This window comes from Cynara cardunculus, assembly GCF_001531365.2.
Source record: "Cynara cardunculus var. scolymus isolate 2C chromosome LG 12, CcrdV1, whole genome shotgun sequence".
In the NCBI taxonomy this organism is placed as follows: Eukaryota; Viridiplantae; Streptophyta; class Magnoliopsida; order Asterales; family Asteraceae; genus Cynara; species Cynara cardunculus.
In genome coordinates this window covers 2310447-2321615 of record NC_037539.1, presented here as the reverse complement: position 1 = coordinate 2321615, position 11169 = coordinate 2310447, and the positions used below count along the sequence as shown (strand labels likewise).

The 11169-nt window shown below is 35.6% G+C and overlaps 1 non-coding gene across 1 annotated transcript; it reads left to right on the top strand.

The window, feature by feature from the left end:
- Positions 1 to 975: 975 nt before the first annotated feature.
- TRNAD-GUC lies at positions 976 to 1047 on the top strand. The gene has a single exon. It is a non-coding gene; the product is annotated as a tRNA-Asp (tRNA).
- Positions 1048 to 11169: the final 10122 nt, after the last annotated feature.

Genomic DNA, 11169 nt, shown 5'->3' with positions numbered 1-11169 from the left:
ACTTTTTACACCGGTGCTGTGAGCACACTCTTCCTCGACGTTAGCGTTGCAAACCCATATGGTCCAAGCACACTCTTCCCTACCGCGAAATTTAAAATTAAATACGTAAAAAGATACAGTTTATGTATTTTTCCATTTTTATTAAAAACACCCCTTATTGTTAAATAAAAAACACAAAATGACAAAATAGAGGTCAAATTTTGTCAATCAGATATTATATCTGATTTACGAAACCCAAAACAGATAAAAATAATTTTTGCTTCTCCATAACTGTAAATATTTATTTTTAAACATTTACCCATGAAATTTGGTTCTAAAAAAGTTAAAAAATAAACTTCAATGGCGTATCAGTTTTATTAAAAATACCAAAAAATTAAAAAAAAATACAACAATTATCATTCGGTTATTTTATAACGAAAAATCGTGAAATTTAAAATTAAATACGTAAAAAGACACACTTTATGTATTTTTCCATTTTTATTAAAAACATCCTTTAATTGTTAAATAAAAAACACAAAATGACAAAATAGAGGTCAAATTTCGTTAATCAGATATTATATCTGATTTACGGAACCCAAAACAAATAAAAATAATTTTTGTTTATCCATAATTATAAAGGTTTATTTTTAAACCTTTACCCATGAAATTTGGTTTTAAAAAAGTTAAAAAATAAACTTCAATGGCGTATCAGTTTTATTAAAAAAAAAAAAAAAAAAAACCCAGATCGCCCCGGAGATGAGGTCAAACACGGTCAACGAGATAATGAACAGTAATCTCGACTTTTGAATTTTTTTTTAAAGACTTAATGGGGGGATCGCCCCCGGGGGCGATCCATGTGGTCATTTCGGTAAAACCTCTAAAATATGGTTATTTTGTGGTAAAAGATTGTATAAACCAATTATTTTTATAAATTCCCCTTTGTATGTAAAAATAAATCAATTAATATATAAGTTTTAATCATTCTTACACAAATCAGTCGTTGTAGTATAGTGGTAAGTATTCCCGCCTGTCACGCGGGTGACCCGGGTTCGATCCCCGGCAACGGCGTCGTTTTTAATTTTTCTTTCACACTCGTGTTCACGTCTCACATACTCTCTCTTCTTTGGAGGGAAACACGAACACCATTTTTTTAACCTTTTTAATTCCCGCCATATTCAACTCACTCCTTCCTTTGTCTCTCCCTCCTCCATACGCACTACACAGCACAGATCGATTACAATGGCGGAGCACGACGTCGATGAGAAGTCAGACGGTTTGGATATCCTTTCTATCGGAAAACTATATCAAGGTCCATGGGAGAAGAAGTATTGGAGTTCATCTAGGGTTTGTTAATTACATTTCTTAAGCTTTACCGATTTATCTATTTAGTTAATTTACCACGAATTATATGATTATCATATTAGTTGTATTTGGATTGATGTCTGATTAAGCCGTAGAATGAGTCTGATTTTTGACTTCAGTCGATGCAATTGAATTAGGTTCATGTAGACGTATTATCGATTAATCTAGTACTTGTGAAGGAAAGAATGATTGTATTTGAGCTATTAATATTTGATTTTTCTTAAATCAAGGGCACAAGGACAGTTTTTATGGATTCACAGCTGAATATGATTTGTTGGAATGCGAGCCAATTCTTGATGCCGGCTGTGCAGAAATGGATCGCAGATAGAATTAGACTCATACAAGTATCTATGCAGTGAATATCTGATTCAGTGTTTTCATATCAGGGCTTAGGTGAATTGTTCAGATTTATTCCTATTTTGCTAACAAGGACACTTGAGCTATAATGTAGAATATGAAGCTTTGGAACTATGATAAATTTGTGTTTATGTTGCGTTAGCAAAAAATAGTTAATCAGGGTTTATGTTTCTAGTACCTTGTGTACATGTATATTTGTTCCTAATTGGGTATAAAATACTTAGTTACCTTTTGTACACGATGCAATGTAACATTTATTGCAAAACAGAATTAGGTCCGAACTAATATACATGCACATATACCATAAAAATTCTGTAATTAAGTTGCAAATCTAGTATTACTTGTTCTTTGAGCTGTTATTCTCCAACTTTGCTGATTTTATTCATATTCAGCCTATAAATATGGTTCTGTGGCCTTGAGGGTGTGTGGTTTGGGATCAGAGTCTTGCATAGTGTTACGGTTGATTCAAAGTAACTTATTGAGAATTATTACTTGGAAGATTTTATATTTTCTGAAGTACCAGTTGTGATGCATTCATACTGAAAGGTTAACTCAGTAAATAAAGTTAAATTCAGATTGGCTAAACTGAGTGCAATTTTTCATGAAGGATGATTTGGATAAACAAAAATGGTATTGCACTCTTCCACGTGGTACACAATGTTAGTAATTTATAAACTATCTATGCTAGAAGTTAGTCCCGAAGGAGATGGGGTGTATTTGTCATCACTATTATATATTTATACACTCTTTTATATTCTCAGGGTAAAGACAGGCACCCATATCCAGTTGGATATGTAGCTATTCGGACAAATAATGGGAATACTTATAAGATGGCAATCCTTGAGGGACTTAAAGGACCTGAATTTGTGGTGCGTGGATGACTCTAATACTTTTAAGCTTCTAAGACTTTTGGTTTGCACTCACTTCTGAAAAGAAACAATGAGAAAATATAAATATGATAACTTTGCAGATTAGTTCTACGAATGAGCAAGTGTGTTCTGGGCAAACTCCAGATATTGCATGGGATGGCTTTCAAAAGAAGAGCTCCGTTCGCATAAAATTTTGGCGAGGAAAAAGATTTTCATGCAAGATGGATGGCGCAGAGGTAGTTATTCTGGTTTCTTCTAGTATATGGCACATATGCTGCATGCTAAGTGTGTTTATGAGGATACTCATTGATCACATAAACTTATGTTATGCTCCTCCTATTTTCTAAGTTCAAATTAGCTCTAGTTAATGAAACTTACCCCTCATGACTTTTTTCTTTGTTGAGCTAAATTGGATTTGTTTTACCTCTGAAGTTGCTTTCACATCCTGCTCATTTGAACTATGATGCTTAATTTTTCCCACTTCACTTTTACACAGTGCCATCACAAGTCTTGTCCACAAATGTTGTGCCGTCACCATCTTTACTTTTATATAGCCAATTCATCCATCAATTAGGTAAAAATGACTGGGTTTAAGAAGTGCTAAAATAGTTCTACTGTATTTTGGTACTCATCAATTCCTCTTCTTGTGATTCTGCTTTAAATATTAGCACCACCTTGTATCTGATGTGTATATAGATACACCTTAATGTACCTCCTTTGCATTCTACATACCATCTCCTCGTGATAGTTGAATCCCATGCCTGCCTTGGCTGTTTCTCTGACATTTTTCATGTCTGTCTTACTTTAATAAATCTATCTCGTTTCATTGGACTACTTGTGCTTAGAACATGATAGTTTACGCCGCCTGATATCTCACATCCTTTATAAATACAAGTTTAAAAGGATGTGCAATAGCATTTAACAGCAAAAGATGTGTTGTTGTCTATAAATGTTTAATTTGCATATTATCAACTCGTGAATTATCCCTTTCAAATTATCAGTAATTACTTTTTTGCTATTTAATATTAATTATTGCAAAGAATAATGGGTAATTGCAATTCGATTAATATGATCTAGGCAAATTGAAGAGTTCTATATCATCTCTATCACATGTGAGTCTTCAACAAAATAACCAAAAGATTATTAGAAAAGAGACTGCATACGGAAACTAATATTACAATATTAACAATGGTAACTAGCGGAAAGTTAACCCATCACCAAAACTTATATAGGAGATTGTACATTTAGATGGATTATATATTTATAACTAATAGCATACAGACACTGTTTTGTTTTGAATATCCTATTCCATTAAGTATGTTGCTATATGTAAACGGGATAATCTTGGTTCCTTTTACTGTCTACCATGTCCCAGCCTTTTCTGGATTTAAGTGATTCCTAAACACTATCTCAATGCCTACTGTCTACATGTAATATGTATCTTCATGTGCATAGGAGCTGTCCAAGTCAAAATATGAATGATTGCTCTAAGCTGAAACTATTCCAGAACTAACAAATGCTAACTTAGCTTTATCTAGTGTTCTGGTAATTTTTAAAATCTTACATCCTTTAGTTCTCATGAAGACATGCACATCAGTTAGAATATAAATCACTCTTATAATATCTAAGATGCAAGTTTCACGTCAGCCATTGCCAATTGATTTTCCGGCTAAATCATAGAGCTAACTGTGGTGATCTTCATAAGTGACAAAATAACATATTGTGCTCACCCTAATTCCTTCCTGCCAACAATGCAGCTTTTTGGATTCAAAAACCCACTTGTCAAGAAGTTACTGCGGGAATTGAAGGCAACTTTTGGCCAAATCACAGAGCACAGCTTGCCATCTTGTTCTGGCAATGGGAAGTCTGAAGGAACACATCAACATCATACTCGAGGCACTGGGTGTCATGCAGAGAAATGCAAATGTCCTGATTTGCAAGTAAGGTCAGTTAAAACCCAGGGTAAAGAGAAACGAGCTAAAAAACGCAAAGAAGTTAATGTGAAATCGGTTAGTGGGACCGAACATAAAAGAGGGCGACCTCAAGATCTCACACAAAGTGGTGATGGACCACATTGCAGGCAAAGTTGTGAAGGAAATCATAACAAGGGGATTCCTTTGTGTTCGCTAAATTCAAATGAAAACAACACAGGTCCGAAGACGATGGCTTCCAATGAAAATAGTTTATCTCATTTAGTATCAGCAGAACACAGCCCTGGAGACGATGGGGTACAATTTGATTTCTCTGTGTCTTCTGAGCATCTTGAAAAAGAGAAGTTTCCTGCTGCCCAAGAAGCAAGCAATTCTGTTAGTTCCACAAGTTCTATATTCATTGAAGAAGGTATCAACTTGTTAAAAAAACAGGAAAATGTAAGCGTCATCCTAACCAGTTACCTTTCTCTAAGTGGAGGATACCAGTCTTTCACCCTACGTAAACATATTTAGCCATTATACATAAGACCATGAGTATAATAGTTGCATATAAAAAGGATTTCTGATTATAATTATTAAGGGAGAGTTCTAACTTTCTTTGTCCTATTTTGGTGGATTCTATATAATTTCATTGATAGTTATTTAATGTAGCACAGAAATGCTTCTTCACAGCTTGATGTGTCGATGTTTACCAACGCATCAGGGTTCACTTCCTCGAAAAAAGTAGACGGAAAGGGAGACCCACCAGTTCAAAAAGATTCACAGATGTTGGATGACATAGACCTGTATGCACCTGATACTTTGGATCTAGTCTTAGGTATTTGATAGAAATTTCGACTTCTGTTAACTTGTTACCATATTACCATATTCTTGGATGCTATCAAATGCTTATTCCTGAGCTTTGTGTAGTAGATAACAACATTTTTCTATGCAGACAGCACATGCAATCCTGAAGAGGAGATTCCAAATGAAAGTAACTGTACTAGAGAGGACAAGTTAAATGGTGCCCAAATTTTAGTTTCTGAAAAATGTATAACAGAGTCACATTCAAAAGATGAGATCGTCATTGCTGCTGGCAGTGAGAATTCTGACAAGAGTGATTCAGATCCAGTTGGACAGGATATAGCTGAGTCAATGATGACATTACTGCTTCCCCGGGCTCTTCCTCTGCTGAAAACTTTCTCAAGAAAGAAAAAGACATTCCCAAACTGTGGAAAGAAAGATCCTCAGGCAATGTCCCAGGAGGAAAGAAAAGGAACTAACCAATGTCCAGAAGATGATGCTCCAGGTTTATTATTACATATACACGAATAAATATAATTGTTTTTTACTGCTTGCAATTAACCAATACAAGCATACAATTGGATGACATAATAATTAGGGGTTCTGTTATATTTTTTGTTCCCCTTTCCATTTCCCATTTTGTCGGTCCAACTTTATGTGTACCTGACGTTAGTAGTAAATTTAGCAGTAAAAAAACTTCAGGAGCATCATGATGGTATTCAGAACACAATACCAACCTTAAGGTACTAAATCAGAATGAAACTACTTTGGAGGGCAAGTTAAACATGTGAAAAGTTATTACATAGAAAAAAATTCTATAGTCCTGAGGCACAGGTGGTGCTCCTGATGATATGGCAAGCAAAGTCTATAAATTTTTATCTCTAAGTCTCAAGGGAAGTTCACATTTATAGCCTATATCGAAGTATCCTTCTATGCTTCATGGTGGTCAGTATTTTATGCTAACTCTGTGTGGCCTGTCTTACTGAATTGGCAGCCAAATCTTCTGAGCAAGTTCAATTGGAAAAGCTTGATGGTGATGTTCGTATTGCGGACAAATTTTGTACTGAAGTTAAATTTGAGAAGCAGAATGGAAATGTTCTTTTGCCAAGTACAGACATGAGCTCACTTGTACCTGGTTTAGAAGATTCAACAACTGTTGCGCCTGATAGTTTTGAGGATGATCAATGTGAAATTATGGAGTGCTCTCCGGTCGGACAAGTTCATAATGCTATAGCAGGTCCCACTACTTCTGGTATTGATTTATGCACCCGTGAAGGAGACCATGCTTGTCCTAATATTCGACCTAGTGAAGAAGTATTGCACATTGGAACATCTATCAGCAAAACAAAGTCCAATCAAGCTGTAGACTTAGTTATGGAGAAGAGTCCCCAAAGAGGTGGCAAGATCATATCTAATTATGATTTGGGAAACATATCTCCAAGTAGGAAGGATATGTGCATCTATTCAGATGCTCCACTTGTTAAAGCATATCCCAAGCTAACAGATGCCAAAATCTCTCGTCATACAGAAGGTAGCGTTCTGGATGCAGCTCTTCTTTCTAAATATTGTCATGGTGCCTCATATGATGAATATAGGTCCAGTTTCTAGGGCCTCAAGACCTCATGAAAGAAAAAAAAACCAAGTAACCTCTTATAAGTTATAACTGACCACCAACTATAACCAAATTCATTCCAAAACGATATTTACAGAAAGAACTCCATACTTCAGTTAATAACACCTCAGTAAAACAAATATGCAAATATTTCTGCTTCTGTACTTGGCAGAAACTTGTGCTCATGCTTGCTGTAACTACTAAAACTTGAATCACCATGGTCCAACAGTAACCGGGCATGATACAACTGAAATTCTGAAGATGCTGTGTTTAGCTTTGTTTGCATTCTACACCCACGTTGCTTGCTGATATTGTATAACTAATTAGTTGCCTATAATGTATTTAACTATGTAAGAGCAGTTTCTTCTTAAGGAAAACAAGGTCTGCTATAAATTTATTATGTTTTTAAATAATATTGGATATGTTGGTCTTCCTCTATTATGTCAGTATGTCTTCTGGAACCAAATTGCTGTTCACATGGGAAGTAGTTTGCTTTGATTATCCATTTAAAAATGTTCGGTGGTGCCATCTAGTGCTGCAAACCTTTTAAAATCTTACTATAGCTTAAATACGTTTAGATCAACATAGATTCACCTGATGAGATAGGACCGACGAACGTAGCTAAGTATAGCCACTGTCCCAGTTCTTTTGAACTTTCTGATACTGGACTGTTGTGTGTGTTTCAGGAATTGCCACTACAGGTGATGCCAAGTCAACAAGTGCAGTGGGTTTTGACTATGCAGCACAGAAGAGAACAAGAGGTGTGACAGGAGTTGGTGCTGGTAACATGTCTTCTATGCCAAGTGCTGATCATGTAGCGGAAAAGGGAGCAAGATGTTTCACAGGGGGAGTTGGTGATGGCAGTGTGTCTTTTACACCGCTAGCCAAAGATTCCAAAGGTGATAATGTCACGGAAATTTCCGCCACTAATGCCTCTGCTTCAGATTCTCAAATTGATAAGATGAGATCTGACGAAAAAATTTATAGACTCCCAAATGTGAGGATTCCCACAGGGTCCAATGGTTCATCTTGCATCATGGCTACAGTTGCAACACACCACGATGATGTTTTGTCCCCGAACTACAAATTTACTTCTGATGTCTGTGGAGCATCAGTGAGCTGTGAAAGACAATCTGAAGCCTCTAGTTACACCGAACTGTTTGAGATCCAGGGTCATCATGATATAGATGGTTCTATTTCAATCTCACAGGATCAGAGAATAAGCCACTGCGACGTGACTAAAATGGTGCACAATAATGAGGACGCCAAAGATGAGTCACACTTAAATAAGTTGACCAAAATGGTGCAGAAAGATGAGCTAGAGAACATATTTGATTTTGTAGGTTGTTATTTACATCCAACACCAATCTCAATGGTAATGCTGAAAACAAAAGGAAATGAGGTATTCATATGCGTTTTATGTGGCTATTTGATGGAAAAGGACAGGACATTGTTCGTTTATAAGGCATGTATTAAAGGAGAAAGGAGAGGGTGCCCTTCTTTTATTGGTCACTCAACAATTATTTCACCAATTTCAAGAAATGCATGCGGTGGACAAGTACGCTATATATTCCATATTTATGGTCTGGTTGCATATGTAATTCACCAACATAACATGTTTTTTCTTTCACCAGATTTTGTTGGATAGTTCTAGTTTGCAGTTTACTCCAGATGGAAAATGTCTTGTTTTACTGAACGACATCAAAACTCCTTACTGCAGGTTTGCTCCACAAGTGTTATATTGGTCATATAAATTTCAGCATACTGTTTGAGTGGTAATTGACATAAATATCTTATTCGTACTCTTAGGGAGGGCAATGTAAACTGTCAGTGTTCAGTGTGTACATCAAATTGCTCCGGGAAGAATGCAGTAAAAGTTGTGCAAGTAAAGCTTGGCTACGTTCAAGCAGTATGCAAACTAAACACAGTTACAACTGTATGCTGCATATTAGTTTGTGAACCTAGTTATCTTGTTGCAGCCGAAGAGAGTGGAAGAATGAACTTGTGGACCATGAACTCAACATGGAGGTTGTCATCCATTTGACTTCTTTTCATTGTTTTTCTTTTGTTTATTTTAGATATACTTATAACAAGTCTCCATTAAAATCAAACCATGCTCTTATTGTTCTCGTTTGATTGCATAATCAACATAGTCAATACCTTCCCCAGGACTAAAAGTAGGTTGAATATTTCTCTGATTCTGTTAGTCGAAGTACTAGCCAGTGTACTCTTGAGCGAAGAGACAGGAATGTTGTTTGTTTTTAACCCAGATTAGAATATGACTCAGGTGATCTGGGTTCCCTTACGGCCTTACCCCTGAATAGTTACTGTCTTTAGGTTCATATAGTAACCATAATTCATAAACTATGCAATGGTTACTTGAAGACTTCTCAAATAGTTTCTAACAATTGCGACTCTTTTCGAATTCCCAACAGTAATATTACTCTTTAAGTTTTCTCATACGGATCATTTCTACAAAGAAACTCATTTGGATGGTGACGTATTGTGAATTAGTAGAATTTATGTGGAGTTATTAAATTAATAAGTGATAAATTGCACAAGGGTATTACATACTCAAAGAATAATTCTATATCAATTTCCCCTGTCTAATAGCACAAATTTACAATCAACTTGTATTTGATTTGCATCTTTGTTTTCCTCTTCCAGCGAGTCGACAGAACACAGCTATTTACCAACATCTGATTGCATGCCTAATTATATAGTTGAGATGAAGAGAATACCAAATTTCCCAGCTCTCATTGTTGGTCATAGTGTATTTGGGGATTTTTGCTTGTGGTAAGTATCTTTATCTTCTAAACTTTCCAAGTTTAACTTCATATTGTCTTCTTGAGTTCATCTTATGTACATTAGTATTGGTTTTTTCTACTTCTACAATAAAGCGTTTTGTGATTTATGGTTTCTTTTAACATTTTTCCCTCCCTGCTGCGTTTTTTGTTAACTGTACCTGTTTGCTTGTTTGCACACGCTTCTCTGCTACTTTTCTCGCATGTAGCTTGCTCTTTTTTCTTTTTAAGTTTTGATTTGCAAGTTGGGTGTCTTTTCAGGAAAAGCCTCTCTACTCTATCCTTTTAAGTTTCATTTCCTTTGGTCTGGTTTGTTAGTTCATCTTATGTCTTTGTTAACTGTTACAGCTCATCTTTACATGCCACCAGCCATTTTTCATCCTTGTGATGTTAAGTTCTGTTTAAATAGTTAGCATATTCTTTATACCTTAGAAGTTATAACCTTCGCATATCACTTCATAAAAATTATATAAAGCAATCTAGCATCAACAGTTTTTAAGCACTATTCATGTGTTTACTCTACAATCTACAATCTTGGTTCTATTATTTCTCTTTGATACTTGCTCGACATTGCCTGTTTATATCTTTTTAGATCGCCCCCAAGTTTTATTGCAATACAATAACTTACACAACTACTAAGAGGTACTTGCATAATGGGCTTGATGCACATACCAAATTTTTATTCTATTGTTAAATAATTTTTGCTGGCACTTACCTCAACTACATAGTTCATAGGCCTAGAAAATAAACACCCTTCCAATTCTAGATAGGCGCTTAATCATTGCTGGCTTAATCCTTTTTTTTTTATTAACTTGGATATCCAACCTGTTATGCGAGCCGACTAATCCCAGGGCGACCATCTGCTTTGTGGGTAGCCTGGAGTCACCGCATTTGAACCTCGGTGGCCACAAGGGGATTTTATTCCTCCTTGGATTTGAACCTAAGACCTCCAGACACTTTTGACCTTTGGAGCCAAGCTCAAACCAATCAGGCACCACCCCTTGTGGTTGGCTTAATCCTTTCGTCTTAGCTTATACAAGTTAATTAGTTGGTTAATACTTTGGTGTTTCATTCCATTACACAAAATGTGCAAAATTATTTTCAAAAACAACTATTGTATTCAACTTAGTTTGTGAAATCATTTTTCCAAATAATCTGGTAGAATTTTATTCTTCCTTTCCAGCCGCCTCATCTGAGCATGAAGTGGATGTGCTGTTTATATTTAAATTTCTTGGAAGAGGATAATTTCGAGATTTAAAGTTATCTGTATTTTTTCCATTCAGCTAATTAGTTAGAGAATGATGTGTTCTAGTTGTGCATCATTTTTGATCCTTTGAAACCAACTTCATTAACATGTGTAACATATAAAGGCTATAGACACAACTTTATGTCATTCACATAAGTCTTCCTTGGTTCCTCATTCATGAACATTTTGATATAATACAGGGATCTAACAAGAAGAATCCTTGTAT